Source organism: Mirounga angustirostris, unplaced genomic scaffold (assembly GCF_029215605.1).
Source record: "Mirounga angustirostris isolate CCGP_5_RB_7025 unplaced genomic scaffold, mMirAng1.0.hap1 SCAF_7, whole genome shotgun sequence".
Taxonomy (NCBI): Eukaryota; Metazoa; Chordata; class Mammalia; order Carnivora; family Phocidae; genus Mirounga; species Mirounga angustirostris.
In genome coordinates this window covers 41,185,560-41,205,820 of record NW_026991715.1, presented here as the reverse complement: position 1 = coordinate 41,205,820, position 20,261 = coordinate 41,185,560, and the positions used below count along the sequence as shown (strand labels likewise).

The 20,261-nt window shown below is 39.2% G+C and overlaps 1 protein-coding gene across 4 annotated transcripts in view; it reads left to right on the top strand.

Annotated features, from left to right (window-relative positions):
• Positions 1 to 20,261, top strand: part of CUNH5orf46 (chromosome unknown C5orf46 homolog) — a 139,639-nt gene that overhangs the window by 58,064 nt on the left and 61,314 nt on the right. For 2 of the 4 annotated variants that reach the window (XR_010413059.1, XR_010413062.1), the window contains exon 2: positions 5,638 to 5,851. The exons of 1 other annotated variant lie outside the window; for it this stretch is intronic. The gene's annotated coding sequence lies outside the window, so the exon portion shown is untranslated. Of the gene's footprint in view, positions 1 to 5,637; positions 5,852 to 10,834; positions 11,405 to 20,261 lie in introns of those variants that run through there. One more of the 4 variants, XR_010413063.1, reaches the window with a different exon arrangement.

Here is a 20,261-nt window from a genome sequence, read left to right as displayed (position 1 = left end):
TTTATAACTAAACTATCATCTCAGGTAGCTTCAGTACTGATATATTTATTAAAAGAATCTAGTAATTCCTTCTTGCTCACAATAGCCCAGTCCCATTTGAAACCTCACAGAAAACCAGGGAAAAGTGAGCATTCTTTATTTAATCCATCCCCAGTCATCAAGGGTCAGCCCCAGGTCACACCCCATCAAGAGGGTTTGTCAATTAGTCATCATCATGAGGGAAGGGCCGGATCTGTCTACTCCCACTATAATTCACTTAGTTCTCATCAATGGCAGAGGAAGATTTCACCCTTCACTTAGTAAAGGCTCAGCAGATTTCAGATGAAAGAGAATCAGAAGTCAAGGAGGTCCACACCTACTCTTTTCCAGACACTTGAGAATATGACTTAATTTTGTTTTATACATTGTATAAACCTATTGGTAGACCTAAAGAAATTGTTTAAAAATATATACCTGATGTTAACCTGTTTCATCAACTGCTTTTTCCATAAATTATTCTAGTCTTACAGCTACTACTTACCTATTTCACATAGTTGTAGTCATGGTGTACTTATAATTGTGTGTTCTATATATCACATATTCTGTATTCACATCTTTTGTACTCTTATGGTATTTATATATTTTTTTAAAGATTTATTTAAGTTTATTTAAGCAATCTCTACACCCAATGCAGGGCTTGAACTCATGACCCCAAAATCAAGAGCCATATGCTTTACTGACTGAGCCAGCCAGGCACCTCCCTTATGGTATTTATATTTATTATACAATATATATCCATGGAGTTCACTCTAAGTGCCTTAACATTTCCCCAACTTGTAATTTGTTCAAATATTTACTATAATAAAGTATTAAAATAAACATTTTGTACAGAAAGGTTTTTCCTTGTCTTCAACCATTTTCTTAGGGTAGATCGTTAGGAGTGGGATTATTGGCCCAAAAAGCATAAACAATTTAAAGCAAATTAATTTTTTATAATGATATGCTAATTTATAATAACAACAGGTATTAAAATTAGATAGTGTTTTAGAATACACATTTCATTACAAATTTACCCATATCATAAATCTTTCTTCTACTTTTATCCATATATACTACACTTCCACAAACTTTTAAAGAAAAAGAAGGTATCACAAGACTTGTTTTTTCAAACACCAGAAGAGATATTCATACATAAAGAAATCCTCAAGTACGTCTCCAAAAGTATTTCTTCAAAGGCCATGTAAAACTGATAGGATTTAAATTAGATCTTGTGGTAGGCAGAATTCTAAACCCCCAAGATTGCCTTCCCCTGTTGCACATACTATGTCAGTGCCCCTGTGTGGGAGGTCCTAAAAATATGACAGCAAACCACCACGAAGATCAGGCTATGGTATATAACAAAGTAAAAGGATTTTGCAGGTGTAATTAAGGTCTCTCATCTATTGACTTGTAGTTAATTAAAGGCAGATACCCTGGGTGGGTCTGACCTAATCAGGCGAGCCCTTGAAACAGGGTCTAGAGAGATCAGAACCAGGTCAGAGAGATTTGAAGCAGGAGCATACACCCTCCTCCAGATCTTAAAGAATCAAACTCCATATTGAAAAAGGGCCATTTCTGAGGTAATGAAAGGTCATGTCTAGGTGTTAAGTACCTCACTTCAACAGCTGCAGGAAATTAAATTCTGTCAACAACCAGTGCCTTTGGAAGAAAACCCAGAGCCTCAGCTAAGATTTCCATGTCCAAAGACATCTTGATCTGAGGCTGGTGAGACTCTTAACATAGAACTCATCTAAGCCATGCCTGGACTCCTGACCCACAGAAACTGTGAGAAAATTAATCTGTGTTAGTCTAAGGTACTAAGTTGGTGTTAATTTGTTACTCAATGATAGAAAACTAATACAGGCTAAATACACAAAATATTAAAAGTAAAAAGAGTTATGATGGTCAAAGAAATCAACCAGCATTAGAGAAAGAAATAAAACCTTAATTACAAATGTTAAGAGTTAAAGCTAATGATTATTCTAAATTAATATAATGTTTTGAAGAAGTTTAATTCATAATGACCAACAAAAAATAAGCAAACACAGGGTTTTCTTCTTCAGGTTAAAGAAAACAAAACAAAAACCAATATGGATGGTCTTTTTTTTTTTCTATAAAAGTAAGTAAAAAATGTATTTCGGGTAAGTATAAATCAACAATTTTATGGTTGACAATGTCTGAAATTATATTAGGAAATAAGTGATGGCATAGAAAAAAGAACCTTTTCCCTCACAAACAATTTTAAATATAAAATCAAATTAAAGATACTTCATGCCCTAATAAGCAAGTAAACAAATGATAAATATAAATAAATCAAGGAAGTGTATAAAAAGATAACATAAGTCAAATTACGAAAAATTATTCAGTAAATGTATATGGTCTAAACTTTGCTAATCAAAGACAAGGAGTCTCCAAGTGCATCCCCCCCAAAATTTATCAACACTGCTTTTAAGAGACATTTCTAAAACAAAATTACTAATTAATTAATTAATTAATTAATATATTGATTTAAAAGGCTGGGAATAAATGAAAACAAACCATGCTTAAGCAAAAGAAAAGAGTTGCCAATAACAACGTCAGACAAAAAGAAAAAAAAGCATAGCAGGCAAGTTTTGGAGGCTTATTTTACAATAATTAAAGTTATAATAATTTGAAAATATACAAAAAATTATGAAAGGAATATGTAAAACAAAATACAAATATTTAAAGAATGATCAGAAACAAAAATAAAGTTTTACATTAATGCTGCAAAATGAATCTATTGCAGATGAAACAGAAATTTGTGACATAAGCAAACAATTGAAAAATATTCAAAACAATTAAAGTTTAAATCCTACATACTAGAATTTATAGAATCTGGTCAAAGAATTACTCAAAGCCAAAAGTAAAATAAAATCACACAAGAAGAAAATAAATAGAAGAAAATCAATTACATAAATGTTGTTATATCTAATTTTGAAAATAGAAGCACACCTAAATTAGTCAAGCCCAATTCCTTAAAAATGATCAGCAATTGTGGGCATTGCTGTTATAAACATCGGGGTGCACATACCCTTTTGGATCCCTACTTTTGTATCTTTGGGGTAAATACCCAGTAGTGCAATTGCTGGATCATATGGTAGCTCTATTTTCAACTTGTGGAAAGAGCCAAGATGTCCATTGACAGATGAATGGATAAAGAAGATGTGGTATATATATACAATGGAATATTATGCAGCCATCAAAAGGAATGAGATCTTGCCATTTGCAATGACGTGGATGGAACTGGAGGATATTATGTTGAGCGAAATAAGTCAAACAGAGAAAGACATGTATCATATGATCTCACTGATATGAGGAATTCTTTTTTTTTTTTAAAGATTTTATTTATTTATTTGAGAGAGAGAGAGAATGAGAGACAGAGAGCACGAGAGGGAAGAGGGCAGAGGGGGAAGCAGACCCTGCTGAGCAGGGAGCCCGATGTGGGACTCAATCCCGGGACTCCAGGATCATGACCTGAGCCGAAGGCAGTCGCTTAACCATCTGAGCCACCCAGGCACCCGATATGAGGAATTCTTAATCGCAGGAAACAAACTGAGTGTTGCTGGAGCGGGGGCTGGGGTGGGAGGGATGGGGTGACTGGGTGATAGACACTGGGGAGGGTATGTGCTCTGGTAAGCGCTGTGAGTTTTGCAAGACTGTTGAATCTCAGATCTGTACCTCTGAAACAAATAATGCAATATATGTTAAGAAAAAAAAAAAGAAGAAGAAGAAGGTAGCAGGAGGGGAAGAATGAAGGGAGGGAAATTGGAAGGGTAGACGAACCATGAGAGACGATGGACTCTGAAAAACAAACTGAGGGTTCTAGAGGGGAGGGGGGTGGGAGGATGGGTTAGCCTGGTGATGGGTATTGAGGAGGGCACATTCTGCATGGAGCACTGGGTGTTATGCACAAACAATGAATCATGGAACACTCATCTAAAACTAATGATGCAATGTATGGGGATAATATAAGAATAAAAAAATTTAAAAAAATCATCAGCAATATATACTAAAATTATTGATTCTAATCAAGAAAAAAGCACTAGAATAAACTACAATATTAAAGGAAGGATACATTAGTAAAATGGTTATTTAGAGGGCTATGTGTTTTTTATTTATTTTTTATTTTTTATTTTTTTAAAGATTTTATTTATTCATTTGAGAGACAATGAGATAGAGAGAGAGCATGAGAGGGGGAAGGTCAGAGGGAGAAGGAGACTCCCTGCCGATCAGGGAGCCCAATGCGGGACTCGATCCCGGGACTCCAGGATCACGACCTGAGCCAAAGGCAGTCGTTCAACCAACTGAGCCACCCAGGCGCCCAGGGCTATGTGTTTTTTAAACAGTGCCTGGATGATTTTAAATAAAACAATCTAAAATACGAAAAATACAGTAAGAGAAGAAAGCTGAACAAGCCTGGAAATAGTAATAATAATAAATGAAGGGGGGGAAACTGGAGGGGGAGATGAACCATGAGAGACTATGGACTCTGAGAAACAAACTGAGGGTTCTAGAAGGGAGGGGCGTGGGGGGATGGGTTAGCCTGGTGATGGGTATTAAAGAGGGCACACATTGAATGGCGCACTAGGTGTTATATGCAAACAATGAATCATGGAACACTACATCAAAAACTAATGATGTACTGTATGGTGATCAACATAACATAATAAAATTTAAAAAATGCAAAAAAAAATAATGAATTCGAGCCATACAATCCTCAAATAATAATAACAACAATAATAATAATAATAATGGAAGAATAACTTAATTGAGGTGATTCTTTTTTATATTTTATGATAAGGCAGTTGTCATATTTAGAGACCTTCCTAAATTAAAGAAAGGGCCTCTGTGCATTAAGCCTCTAACATAGGTTATATTTTTCCTCAATACTGTTAGTACTGTGGACATTCTTTTTTTGTGCAACAAAAGAATTTTCATTATCCCCTCATGCGTATGTGTGTGTATGTGGGTATACACTTGGCACCAATGGAAGAAAAAAGGACATTCTAACATCCTTGACACCAAGAGGGCTGCTAGCCACATGCTGAGAACACTGGCATGTCCTCACTTCTTCCATGAATTTATTTTGGTTGTAGTTCATGTAGATTTTTATAAGGTTAAATTTACTTTACAGTATGTTTTTGCAGTCTTTAATAAAAAGCTCCCTTCAATCTCTCTTTGGGTATGAAATCCTATCACAGCATTATCAAACTAGGGCTAGACGACAGGTCAGATAATGGCTTTATTTTCACTTTTCTTTTTCTCTCTCTTTTTTTTTTTTTTACAAACACCCCTAGGGAGCAGTACCATAAAAAGCATAGATTTAGGCATAAGGCAGATCCAAGTTGCTGAACTTCTCTGAGCTTAATTTCTTCATCTGTAGAATAGGGCTAAAAATACCTTGCTTGTTTGCTTTGAGACTTGAGAGAAATAGGGACTGCATGTGGAACAGTACTAGAAAAATAGTTCTTTTTCTTCTTCAGACTTTTTTCAGAGGATTAATTCTGGTGGTGCAGCTTATCCACACCTTTGCTAGCTCTCTCTCCTTCTCTGACTGTCTCTCTCTGTCCCTCTCTGTTCTTCCGCTCTCCCTCACAGTGAAATCCTCATCACGTGACGAACAACACACTGGGGCTTCCCTAGTGGTGGACGGAGAAGAACCACAGATGTAGCATAAGGACCAGGCCTGCAAAATGAGGGAGAGCCCCGGCGCTGGACTGCCTAGGCTTGACTCTTGAACATCTACTGTGAACTTGGGCAAATTCTCTAACAACTCTCTGCCTCATAATAGTACCTCCCTCATGGAAATGTCGTAAGTATTACATGAGTTAACATATGTAAGCACTTAGAAGGGAGGGTCACACATAGTTAATGTTCATTAATTGTTAGCAATTATTACAGCCTAAGTAGTCTTTGTATGTTGAATAAAAATGCCCACAGCTAAATATAATCCATATATTCCAGGTTTCCCAGGATGTGACAATAAAATGAGGTCATACTTCCTTTTCATAACCAAATTGTGACAGGATTAATGAACCTCTGGTCAAAAACCAACTATCCAGGGGGTGCCTGGGTGGCTCAGTCAGTTAACCATCTGCCTTTAGCTCAGGTCATGATCCCAGGGTCTTGGGATAGAGCCCAGCCTTGGGCTCTCTGCTCAGCAGAGAGCCTGCTTCTCTCTCCCCTTCTGTCCCCACTCCTCTCCCCCACCCCATGCTCTCTCTCGCTATCTCTCAAATAAATAAATAAAATCTTTAAAAAAATAAAACAACAAAAAAACCCCAAGAAAAATCCATCCATCTTCCACAGGTCCCTCAACTATTTCCAAGATTTTCCCCATTACTGCTACTATTTATGTAGTTAGAATAAATAAAACTTCTAATTCATCTGCCCTCACTGCTTTATCATGCCAGCATTCCAAAGTCTCTGTTACCAGTGACCCTTGGAAATTATTATTTTGTTTGATACAGCTATTGTCCAGAGGAGAGCACGATTGTCATTCTCTTCTGGCCTCAGCTGGAGAAGATGGTTTGCTTAACAATTTTGCCTTTGCACCCCTAGGGAGCAGTACCATAGATTAGTACTACTCAAACATCTCAAACTATCAAAACATCCCTGAATAAAGGCTCTACTTTTTGACTAGAATTCACTGAAGCTTTGTGGATAATGAAAGGAAGGAGAAACACTGAGAACACCTTTAAAAGGTTCTTTGTATGGCTGGTTCCTCTCAATTTAAGGGTCATCTGAAATGTCATCTCCTCAGAGAGACCTTCCCAGATCAGCCCCTCACGTATCTTCCTGTTGAAATTTTCTCCTCCTCCTTCTTATCCTTCACCAGTACCCAGATGACCAGAGACAATCTTACACATTTGTTTACCTGTTCATTTATTTCCTTGTCTTAGAGAGTTCTTGTTCGTTCCTAAATCCTTAGAGCACACCTAACTGGAGGAAAACAATACACATTATTGCAGGAAAGGATGGGCGAATAAATGAATGAATGCACAGAACCAGACCTGCTGTAGGGTGTAGTGAATTTTTGCAAGGTCCTCCATGACCTACTGGACAAGATAAGCTCTCCCTCTGCACTCTTTATCCAAAATTTCTCATTTATGCGTCTTCCTGTTTGATTGTCAGAGCAGGAGTTCTGTCCTGTTTCATCTTACAATGTGTCCCAAGTCCTAAGAAGAGCTCATGTTATGTAGTCGGTGCTTAATAAATTTTTCCAGGAAAATAATTATTAAAAGAGTATTCAAATTGATGAAATAACACACAATTAAAAGGCAGCCTTCCTATTTAATGGAAAACACAAAACTGAAATTATGTGAAGAAAACTTTCTAATGTACAGTTGACCCGTCCAACGTTTTATAAATTGTTTTTTTTTTCTCGACTCTACCTCTCTCACTCATGAATCACTCTGTTCCCACCATTACTAAATATTACAAATTCTTTCACTGCAATTAGAAGGACCTTTCAGAATAACACTCAGCAATAAATGCATCCTTTAACTCCCAACATACTAATGTCTTCCATCAACAAATCTAGTGACTAAGGAAATAGTTTCCCCACATGTACTTTCACATTTTTCTGGGAGGGGGAAATTCAGAGTCAGTGCTTGCATTGTTATATTTGGTGTCATTAGAAGAAAGCCACACTCAAAGTGACGTGTCCCGGGAGTCAACCTGCCTAAGGGTTCTCAGTTCTCAGGAATGTGAAGATGGTAGCACATTCTCACCTAAATTTCAGTGGCCAAAGTGGTAAAACAGACACTCAGCTGTTTTGATGCTTAGGCTTTAAACCTTAATTTCTGCAGACATTCACACAATGGCAAAGAACACTGTTTATTTAAATAAAGAAAAACCACAATTTTTAAAAAAAATTAAACGTATAATTAATTTTATAAAAATAATATTATTATATTACTTAATGTTATGGCAAAATCTCTTACCCTAGAGACACACTGTGTTTGTGCTTTGAAAAACAATTATTTTTTATAGTGCTATATCTCCTATAAAGTGGATATAAGAATGGCTATCAAGTTTAGAGAGTTGCTATAAGGTTTAAGGGACACAGTGATCATGAATACAATAATTACAGTCCCCACTTATGCTTTACTCTGCACCAAGTAGTGTGTTATATATTTTATCTACATAACCAAAATGAACTTTAAAAAACCTTGTAATGTGGATGGATTTCTGAAAAAAAAAAAAATAAACACAAGGAACCAAGGCACAAGAGATTAAACAACTTGCCAGTAAGCACTACCACAGTGTAAAACTCTAGTTGGCACCACTGATGTTGTCATCTGTAGGTATGGTGACCCTTGGAATTGTGCAGCAATGAGGTCCAGAGCCAGGATTAAAATCAAGCCCTTAGGGGCGCCTGGGTGGCTCAGTTGGTTAAGCGACTGCGTTTGGCTCAGGTCATGATCCTGGAGTCCCGGGATCGAGTCCCGCATCAGGCTCCCTGCTTGGCGGGGAGTCTGCTTCTCCCTCTGACCCTCCCCCTCTCATGCTCTCTGTCTCTCATTCTCTCTCTCTCAATTAAATAAATAAAATCTTTAAAAAAAAAATAATCAAGCCCTTAAACATAATGCTCTACAACATGGTTAGCTATCAAATACAGTGTGGGTGCAAAAATACTAGCTAATATCTTCATAAACAACAGTAAATATTAAAATAGTTTTATTTTGAATGTCTTGCTTAGAAGAAAGTATGTTAATTAAATGTATTTAAAAGAGAGGAATGGTTATTAAATTGACCAGAAACACTAATTCAAAAGAAAGACCATATAATCAGGCTTAGAAGAATCAGCAGGTTGACCCAAATAGGGCAGAAGAGAGTAGGCCACTGGCTGAGTTATTAGCAGGGGAATACCAGGGGAATTAGCAGGGGAATAACTTCCTTGTTAACATCATATATTACGGTATAATTATGTTGTGTTAGTTCGGAGTACCACAGATATACAAACATCGGTATTATATATGCTTTACGCAAAGAAAAAACAGAGATTCAAGTTAGATCTTTATAAGGAATTCTATTCTAAAGTAACCCTTCACTGTCATGTCTTCTGACAAAGCTTTTGTAGACCAAGTTTCATGGTCTACATGGTGTGCGCCTCAAAACAAATCTTAATTCAAGCTTAAAACCTTCTCTTGTTGTCTCCTTAAAAATAATGATCTTGATAATAATAACTCTTTACACTAAGTGAGGGCTTACAATGTGCCAGGCCCTGTGCTAATAATGTGACACTGATTATCTAATCTATCCTTCCGGCCATTCTGAGAGTTATTAATATTATTATTATTCCATTTTATAGAGGCAGAAACTGACACACAAAGACATTATGTTACTTGCCATCAGTCACATAAGCGAGTTAAGAAGTAAAGCCGGCACTGAAACAAAGCAGTCTGGACCCCCCAGTACTTAAATGTGCTGACATCTTGACCAGGGATTAATTCTAGAATCATTCCTGAGAACAGACCCCTCCATACCAAACTACATCTTTGAGTCTCTTTCCACACCACTGGCTCCTTCTGAATTATGATTTTCATGAACTATTAAAATAGCTCTATAATTCAAATTCTAGCTCTTGGCTATCCTTCCTCATGAAACTTTTTTCTCTTAGGTTTCTTATCACATGCTGCTTTGTGTTATTTGAGGACAGAAATCAGAGTTCTCTCTTTCTTCCATTGTCAGGAACTGTTAGTATTCCAAAATCTTCTAACGTTGAGAACAAGCAGCTATTTCATAATTGTTTGTGGAAAAAAATAAAATGAAGAACAGGAAGAGAAAAGTAATAATTGGGCAACAATTTATATAGTTAAGTTAGACTGTAAATATTTACAAGATTTTGTGTTTTTTTAAGATTTTTATTTATCTGACAGAGAGAGAGCACAAGCAAGGGGAGCAGCAGAGGGAGAGGGAGAAGCAGGCTCCCTGCTGAGCAGGGAGACCGATGTAGGGCTCGATCCCAGAACCCTGGGATCATGACCTGAGCCAAAGGCAGACGCCTAACTGACTGTGCCACCCAGGTGCCTTATTTGCAAGATTTTAAAAGTGAAGTATGTCAGGACCATAATCCTGAGAAGAGGTACAGCAGTTCTAGCAGATTTGACTCAGTAGACTAGAATTCTCCCTTTCCTGGTGGGTTTCTCTATCTGCCACCATTTCTATGCCCCAAATCAGGTAAACCCTACTCCTTCCCCCATTTACAACTGTGTCCCCACTTGGACCTGAATCATTTTTCTTTGATGATCTTAATATGTAAATCAGAGTAGCATTTTCAAAATGAACATCTTCATTTGTCTATGCCAAATAGTTAATTTTAGGGAATAAAATCAAGTTTCCAAAAGAAAAGTTTCTGGTACTTAACCACTAGAAGTAGCAGAAGTATGATCACTTTGCCAAGTGCTTTACATATATTATCTCACCTCAGGGAAAAAAGTATTATTTTTATTCCCACTTTGTATTTTACGGAGAGTTCAAGTAACTTGCCCAACTACACAATGGTTTGTGATAGAAATGGAATTTGAACCCAACTTTGCCTGATGTTAAAGTCAATTCTGTTAACCACTATATTCTTCTGAATCTTCTGTCTCCTTGGTCCTAAGGGCAGCTCCCCAACTGTCCCAACTGTGCCCACGTATCATTTCTCCTCTCGCCCCTCAAGGGGATCAGTACTCGCACCTTCTTGCTGGTCTGTCTATTCAACTTGCTTAATTCCCTGAATGATTTCATGAGGGGCTGTAACCGTTGTTTTTTTTTATTCCTTCTTTTTTCTCTTCATAATTCCCAGAACACATAGGTTTCTTCCATTTCTAGAACTTACAGAGAAAAGGAATACAGAATGAAACCATGGCTCCAGAATGGAAGATGCAGACTCCAGAAATGATGTTCCTTCCTCACAGGGACCATCTCTGCTAGCCTGTCCCGCAGCAGGCATGTCACTCAGGCAAGAATCTCCATCCATCCACACAGAGGCCTCGGGTGGGTTTTATTATTAATAATAACAACATTAGTGACAATGACTATAACTGGCATTTACTGGAGTCTTTTATGTATATTGTTCTCAGTATTTGCTAAATGGTGCATATTTTTTGATCAGATTTCATTCTCATCTCCACACTATGAAGTGTATGTGGCAAATGATGAAAGTAAAGCTCAGGCAATTTAAGTAATTTTGTCACCAAGGCTGTAAGCTGGAGTTGGAACACCCATCCTTCTGACTTCAAAGCCCTTGCTCAGAACCTTTGTCCCACATTGAACCTGATCCCATTCCATCAAAATTTAATTAACACCGGAGCACGAATATAGCCCTGAAATAGTGCAAACGTGTACACACATGCATACACATATGAACACCATGTTTATTCATGATGCAATTCTATACCTACAAGTGTTTTCTCACAGTGTCTTTCAGGTTTCGCTTACAGTGCTGTGACCAAGACAGCCATGTCAATTCCATAAATAGTATTGATAGTCTGATGTAATTCAGAGGAGGCCTTATTATTCTAACCAAACTGTGGCTTTTTATAGTTCACAAACACTTTAGTTTTCACTGGAGTCTCACATCAACCACACAATGTGCAAATTTGCAAAGGAGGTGCGGGCTCCCATAAGTACACAATAACCTGAAATCAGAAGCTCGTAGAGGAAAGAGTGGGGAATTGAATCTTGGCTCAAGCTCCAAAGCCTGGGGCTCTCTGCATCACTTCCCACCGCCTCCCTTCAGATGTCTCATGAATTCTTTCCTCATCTCTTCTCTTCACGGTGTAGCTGCTGATATTGGTCATTTGTGGAGCTGAACATTCCCCCAGCTGGAAATCTTCCACTCATTGTATTACGCCAGAATGCTTGTATCTGGGTGGAGTTCTTAAATTATCCCCTAGTCCTTTCCTTCCCAGGGAAATGCCTGGACACAGTCCAAAGTAAAATGGGCTGAATCGCTCCTTGACCTCAATGTCAACTCAGCGAATGCAGGGTCTGCGTGACTGAAGCCGTTAATCCAAAATGGCAGATCTCTTCACCTTCTCAGTAGCCCCAGGGCTGAAACCCATCAAGCCAGCACTTTGCCCTGGATCGTTTTAGGCTTCTACACTGTAGCACTCTGATTTGTCACCTTCATTTTTTAAGTGAAAGAGATGGAAGGATGAAAGGCCTTTTCCATCTGAAATCTAGAGTTATTTGCTGCCTGCATCTTTTCTGATTCCATACACTCATATGGGTTTCATGGGATTCATGGGATTCATATGAATGGGACAATCAGCAATAATCCCCAAATAGGACTTTGTGTGGATTGATGTGACAACAGTTTGTGAACCAGCAGCGTTCGGCAGATGGCACTGTGAGCGGGACAGCTCTGTGTCAAGTCTAACCAATCACCCTCCCAGGTTCACAAGACCCTTCTCTGCTGCAAGCTGACACTTGACTTGGCATAGACCCTAAGGATGCAGGCTACTGCCATATAAAAATGCAATCCCTTATTCCTTGGGAAGTAACCCCATCATGAACTCACTCCCTCTGAGGAGGCCAGAGAAATGGATCTAGGACCTAGAGATGACTTTAGTTGTCAGGCAGAAGGCTCCTCATGCTGAGCATCTTGAACAACTTGAAAAACACTCAGAATGACCAACCAGCCATAATCGTTTATATATATCCTTTATGGTTCACCCAGAATTTCCTCAGACATTTGTTTCCTGCAAGAAGAAAACTCTGAGGAACGTATCATTTTTCCAAAATTGCCCTGTGGCATTCTTCTGTCCCTAGCAGCACTTCCCAACCTCTCCAACTTCATTTTTCTCCCCCATATCACCATTCAGCATATTTTGTTTATTTGTTGCCCTATACTCACCAATAATAGCTACATAATTAATCCATCAGTTACTATTCTAAGTGCTTTATGCATGTATTCATTCATGTAATCTTCATAACAACCCTGTAAAGTATGTCCTATTACTCTCCTCACTGCAGAGATGGGGAAATGGACAGAAAGTGGATGGGTTCAGTTTTGAGCATGGTGAGATTGAAACACCCTTAAGATATTCATGCATAGATATCCAAGAGGCCACTGTGCAAAATCCTGGAACTCAGGAGAGAAATGACATTAGAATGAGATATTAGAATCCTCAGTCTGTGGATGGAAACTAGGGCAGTGGAATTGGAGGAGATCTCTTAGGTTGGTGGTCCTGGTGTGTGTGGCTGGGGCTTTTTGTGCTTGTCTTTGAAGGCAGTTGGAGATGGGGCACCTGGGTGGCTCAGCCAGTTAAGCGTCTGACTCTTGATTTTGGCTCGGGTCATGATCTCAGGGTCATGATCTCTCGGTTGTGAAATAGAGCCCCATGTGGAGCCCCATATCAGGTTCAGCTCAGAGTCTGCTTGTCCCTCTCCCTCCCCTTCTGTCCCTCCCCCACAAGTGCACAAGCACATATTCTCTCTCTCTCTCTCTCTCTCTCTCTCTCTCTCTCCCTTTCAAATAAATGAAGGCAGTTGGGGAAGAGGAGGGGTGAGAGAGGCAGGATGCCAATAGCAGAACAGAATGTTTGATGTTTTGTTGGGTCTCTCTGATATGAGACCAGCACCTAAGCCTCCTTCAGAATTTGAAAATTGTAACTAACTTGTTCTATGGCTTTGTGCAAGTCTTTTCACCTTGAAGGTCTTCAATTTCTCTCATGTGGGTTATACAATAAGTGGGTTATACAATGTGATTTCTAACTCTACAAGCTCTAAGCTTTAAAAGTTTAAGAAAATAGTTTCTCAAATAATTTGATGGTGGGAATGTAAAGGGTACATCCTGTATAGAGGGTAATTTGTCAATATTCTCCAACATTACAAATATCTATACCTGTTAACCCAGTAGGTGTACTTCTAGGAACTTATTAGGTCGTTATAATTGCATATGCACAAAATAACAAGTTCAATGTTGTCTATTGCAGGATTGTTTGTGTATCAAAGATTGGAGACAGTCTAAGTATCCATTAATAAGGGACCAAAAAAATAAATTATAGTATATCCTTACAATGGAAATTTATATAATAAGTCACAAAATAGAACGCAGATACAATGAAATACTATATAGCAGTGAGAACAAAGTATTATTACATGCAGTAGTATATGACTATCAGAACAACGTACAGAAATGTACAGCAAAAGAAGCCAAACATTGGGGGGTGGGGTGGGAGGGATGGGGTGACTGGGTGATAGACACTGGGGAGGGTATGTGCTCTGGTAAGCGCTGTGAATTGTGCAAGACTGTTGAATCTCAGATCTGTACCTCTGAAACAAATAATGCAATATATGTTAAGAAAAAAAAAAGAAGAAGAAGAAGGTAGTGGGAGGGGAAGAATGAAGCGGGGGAAATCGGAGGGGTAGACGAACCATGAGAGACGATGGACTCTGAAAAACTAACAGGGTTCTAGAGGGGAGGGGGTGGGAGGATGGGTTAGCCTGGTGGTGGGTATTGAGGAGGGCACATTCTGCATGGAGCACTGGGTGTTATGCACAAACAATGAATCATGGAACACTTCATCTAAAACTAATGATGTAATGTATGGGGATTAACATAAGAATTAAAAAAAAAAAAAAGAAGCCAAACACAAAAAGAGCATATACCATATGAATCTACTTAATTAAAGTTTAAAAACAGGAAAAAGAAATTCCTGGTGTTAGAAACTGGGATAGTGGCTACCCTGGGGGGCCAGAGCTCTAAAGAACACCAAACATGCCGTGATTACCAATGGCTTCAGATAAATACATTTACTGGATCCCTCGTAACTGAACTGTTACTGAGAGCAACTCTCTTTATGAAAAGGGGGCCCAGACTCTACAACCTCTGGCCTTCAAAAGGGGCAGGGATGCACTATATTAGAACATGATACGATGATGAGGAAGAGGAGGGTACTGGAAGTTGCTCCCCAGAAACAATCCATCTGTGGGAACAATGGAGAATGATTAGGAAATGAACAACCACAGGACAAACACTCCATTAGTCTGCAATCTTCTGCAAGATTCCCATGGGAGGCAGTGGGGAGACTTGTTTTTTGTGGTTAAAGGAGATGGAACTAGGGCATGTGGGTGAAAGCTACAGAGAAACATATTTCAGCTTGTTTAAAGAAAGGTTTCCTATAGCTAGAGCTCTCAAGGTGGACCTGATGCCTGTCAGCAGCCACTACTGGAAATAGGCTAGGTTCCAGTTGAGAGTTAGGCAGGATGGATTCTCTTTGTACCCATGAGAAGCCTTCTAGTCTTTCCCACGGTTGTGAGGAAGGATGTGAGGACAGAACAGCCATTTTTCCTGGTTGGGCAAGAACTATGGGACAATAGCTGTGTGGTTCTAAAACAGTTCTCCTTGACAGTGATGTGGGTGATGGAAAGTCAAGCCTGGGTGTCACAGCCAACGATGGTGCCCTCATGAGTAGCAACGTAAGGGTCCTCCCAAGACGTAGGAGAAAAACTCTAGTTCTAAGTCTCTCCCGCATCCTGGAATTCACCAAAAAGCAGAATTACAGAAATCTCCTAGTTGGAATCACCTCAAAGTTCTAGCTGAGCTCCCACCCATGTAGGAATGTCCTTTGCAGCATCCCTGACAAATACCCACCTAGTCCTGTTTACACACCTCCAACGATGAGGAGCTTTCTGTTTCACAGCTTTCCATGGTTCAACAGTTCTCACTGTTATTGATAAAATGTGAAAACAGTAGCTAGCATTTGTTGAGTTCTATGTGCCAAACTGTGCTGAATACTTTCTGTGCACTTAACCATTGAATCCTTGCCACAAAATTACTAAACAGGTGAGGAAATGTTAAGAATGTGTTCAAGGTCGGGCTCCCTGCTCGGCAGGAAGCCTGCTTGTCCCTCTCCCGCTCCCCCTGCTTGTATTCCCTCTGTTGCTGTCTCTCTCTCTGTCAGATAAATAAAATCTTTAAAAAGGGGGGGGGCACCTGGGTGGCTCAGTCGGTTAAGTGTCTGCCTTTGGCTCAGGTCATGATCCCGGGGTCCTGGGATCGAGTCCCACATCGGGCTCCCTGCTCCGTGGGGAGCCTCTCTCTCTCTCTCTGTGTCTCATGAATAAACCAATAAAATCTTAAAAAAAAAATGTGTTCAAGGTCATGCAAAGTGATAGAGCTAGCTTCAAGGAATAAAATTTTCACAGATTTTATTCACTCATCTATCACTTCATCTGTATTATGTCTGAGAATCATCTTTACTATTATGCGGTTAAAATATCTCTTTAGGGGCACCTGGGTGGCTTAGTCAGTTGGGCATCCAACTCTTAGTTTCAGCTCAGGTCATGATCTTGGGGTTGTGGGATCAAGCCCTGCATTGGGCTCTGTACTCAGTCTGCTAGTCCTTCTCCCTCTGCTCCTCCTCTTGCTCTCTCTCTCTCTCAATCTCTCTCTCTCTAAAATAAATAAATAAATAAATAAATAAATAAATAAATAAATAAATAAATAAATAAATACAATCTTAAAAAAATTTCTCTTTTAGTGATCCTGTTTCATTATTTTAAAAACTTAAATACTTATTTTAACCACTTCTTAAATACCTGAAATCACAAAATTTGTCTACTAGTTATGTATTTTCTCTCATATACCATATGGCATATGCTTTTTTTTTTTAAGATTTTTTATTTATTTGAGAGAGAGAGAGAGAGACTGAGCACAAGAGGGGGCAGGGTCAGAGGGAGAAGCAGACTCCTCGCTGAGCAGGGAGCCTGATGCGGAACTTGATCCTGGGACTCCAGGAACATGACCTGAGCTGAAGGCATTTGCTTAACCAACTGAGCCACCCAGGTGCCCTAAAATAAATTCTTAATAAATAAAAGTATTCAAAGTGTTCAACCATGTTTTAAGTAAAAACTATTTCTTAGCACCATTTTGTATGTATTATATTTTGGTAAATACTGCCTTAATCTACATTACTTCTCATTTTTAAATGTATATTTTTAGTAGTCTTATCATGATGAGCACTGAATAACGGGTAGAATTGTGAATCACTATACTATACACCTGAACTAATATAATACTGTATGTTAACTATATTGGAATCTAAAAAAAAATCAAAAAACAAAAACCAAAACCTTGATTTTTGCAATTATTTTTCACTATTGGTATTAACTCTGCCCTATGACCTTGCTGAGAAAAAGTCTTGGCAATCTTGTCTTCAAGACTGATTTTTAAGTGTCTGAAAAGATCAACTGTATTTCCATAAAGGCTTTTCCAGCTTGGTCATTAACTGTTCCTCCAAACTCTTGGACAGGGTTCCTAGGGCCCTCTAGACCCTCCCTCATAGGTTGGTCAATCCTGCTTGAAATCCCCTATTTTGTAACCCAGCCACAGTTGTTGTATAAAGGCATATACAATCCTACTTGTGGAGGCCAGAATCTTTACATGTATATCCAGTAGCTGCTTCCATGCTCAGGCTCAGATCCATCCAGCTGGGGACAGAATATACAAGCTAGTGGAAAGAACATAGTCCCAGCCCAGAAGACATGAGCTATTTCCCAGCTCTGCCCACCCTTTAGCCATCACTTGACTTAGAGGAACCTGAGTTTACTCAACTGAAAAATGAATAATTCTTGTCTTGCTACCCTCTCTAGATAGTTGTGAAGACAAAATGAGATAATTGATGTATAGATTTGTAAACTATGAAGAGTTACAAATATTAGTTATTAAACCAAAATCCATGGCCTAAATACACCAGTACTTACCCCCTTCAAAAACCCACAAACCCAGGGCACTTACAACTCTTCTACAAAACATCAAGTTGGAGAAAGTGGTAGTGGGACTTGATGATACTCAAGTAATTCCCCGTGTGAGGGACTGCTGTGTTCCAGTCACTGTTTTAGGTCCTGAAATCCTAAAATAAATTGATATTTAACCATTACAAACCAGTGGCCTATTGATTGCTAAAATACTGAAATATTTTCAGGGTGCCTGGGTGGCTTAGTTGGTTGAGGGGCCGACTCTTGATAGAGGCTCAAGTCATGATCTCAGGGCTGTGGGATCGAGTCCCGTGTCAAGCTCCATGCTAAGTGCAGAGTCTGCTTAAGATTCTCTCTCCATCTTCCTCTGTCCCTCCCCCAACTTTCACTCCCTCATGCTCTCTCACTCTCTCAAATAAATAAGTAAAATCTTAAAAAAATAAAATAAAATACTGAAATATTTTCATAGTAATGGCTAACTAACCATTTCCTTGAGTCCCCGACTTCACATGTGTTGCCCTATTTACTCTAACTCCTCCCTCAGGACTTCTAGATCTCCCCACTATGCCAGCAAATTAAGGGTTAAGGACAGAAAGAGGGGCTGCCTGGACCCTGATCCAAGACTTCGGCCAGTATCAACTCCAATTGATTAGTGCCATGTGATACGAGTTGTTAAGTATTTGGAATATCACACTGGGAGTACAGGTTTCATTCTATTGAGAAGGTACACAGTAAACAAGTGAATGAAACAATGCATACTTCAATTGCATATTGTGATAAGAGCTATAAATGAAGGAGATGGTGATGGGGGCAAAGGAGGGAAACTTAGACAGCGTAATTGGGAAAGTCCTCTTTAAGGAAGTTAGCTTTGAGTTGAGAAAGGAATGAGGATGAAGGCATGACAGCCAACCATGCAAAGGTTTAAGGGAAGAGCATTATAGGAGGAGGGAAGATAGGAACAAAAGCCCCAGGGCAAGAATGGGTTTGGCATATATGAAGAACAGAAAGTCCATACGACTAGATCATAATGCTGGTTGCTCCAGGTAGGTCAGGGCCAGAGCATATGAATGCTGGCAGTCTTCAGTAACAAGTCTAGATTTTATTCCAAGTGCAAGCAGAAGGCATTAGAATGACTTACGTACATTGACATGTGGTTATCCTATTTACAAAATGCCTAATTCTGAGAGACTCAAATCCTGGAAGTCACTCCCTTTCTTATTGTCTCCCTACTAGAATTGGAAAATCTGAGACTGATGCATGTTCTGCATATATGTTGTGGACAATTACAAGCCATTCACCAGCCTAGGCTGACTAGCTTCGGAGGGTCTACAGAGACCTAGAAACCCTGTCCTATGAAGATGGAGCAACAGGAATTGACCAACCTGGAGAAACTTTAATGGGAATATAGCTGGTCTTCTCAGACATTTAAAACTAGCTTTGAAGACAAAATTGCCAAAATGTTTTCCTTTGTATTGTCTGATCTTCACAATAACCAGGTATAGTGGTCCAAGCTGAAGTTATCATTTCTTACCAATCTGATACCAAGAAGTATCAGATTCTTCAAAGAAAATTACATTTGTGTGCTACAGAGCCACAGGCAAGGATTACTTCACCTATTTTGCTACCGAGAAAGCAATTAAGAAAATTTGCCTGGGCGCCTGGGTGGCTCAGTTGGTTAAGCGACTGCCTTCGGCTCAGGTCATGATCCTGGAGTCCCGGGATCGAGTCCCGCATCGGGCTCCCTGCTCGGCGGGGAGTCTGCTTCTCCCTCTGACCCTCCTCCCTCTCATGCTCTCTGTCTCTCATTCTCTCTCTCGCAAATAAATAAAATCTTAAAAAAAAAAAAATTAAAAAAAAAAAGAAAATTTGCCTGATTTTATTTTTATTTTTATTTTTATTTTTTTTAAGATTTATTTGTCAGAGAGAGAGAGAGCACAAGCAGAGGGAGTGGGAGAGGGAAAAGCAGGCTCCCCGCGGAGCAGGGAGCCCGATTCGGGACTCGATCCCAGGACCCTGGGATCATGACCCGAGCAGAAGGCAGATGCTTAACGACTGAGCCACCCAGGCATCCCACCTGATTTTAGATACAATTGTCACAGCTGGGCTAGCACTAGAATACAGACAATCCCCAACTTAAGACCTATGATTTTTTGACTTTTTGATGGTGAGAAAGCAATATGCATTCAGTATAAACCATACTTCAAATTTCAAATTTGGATCTTTTCCTGGGCTCATGTGGTATGATATTCTTTCAAGTTGGTAGGCAGTGGTAGCAAGCCACATGATCACGAGGGTAGACAACCAATACACTTACAACCATTCTGTACCCATATAGTCATTCGGTTTTTCACTTTTAATACAGTATTCAATAAATTATATAAGATATTCAGCACTTTATTTTGAAACAGGCTTTGTGTTAGATGATTTTGCCCAACTATAGGTTAATGAAAGTGTTCTGAGCATGTTTAAGGTGGGCTAGGCTAAGCTATGACATTCAGTAGGTTAAGTGTATTCAATGCATTTGT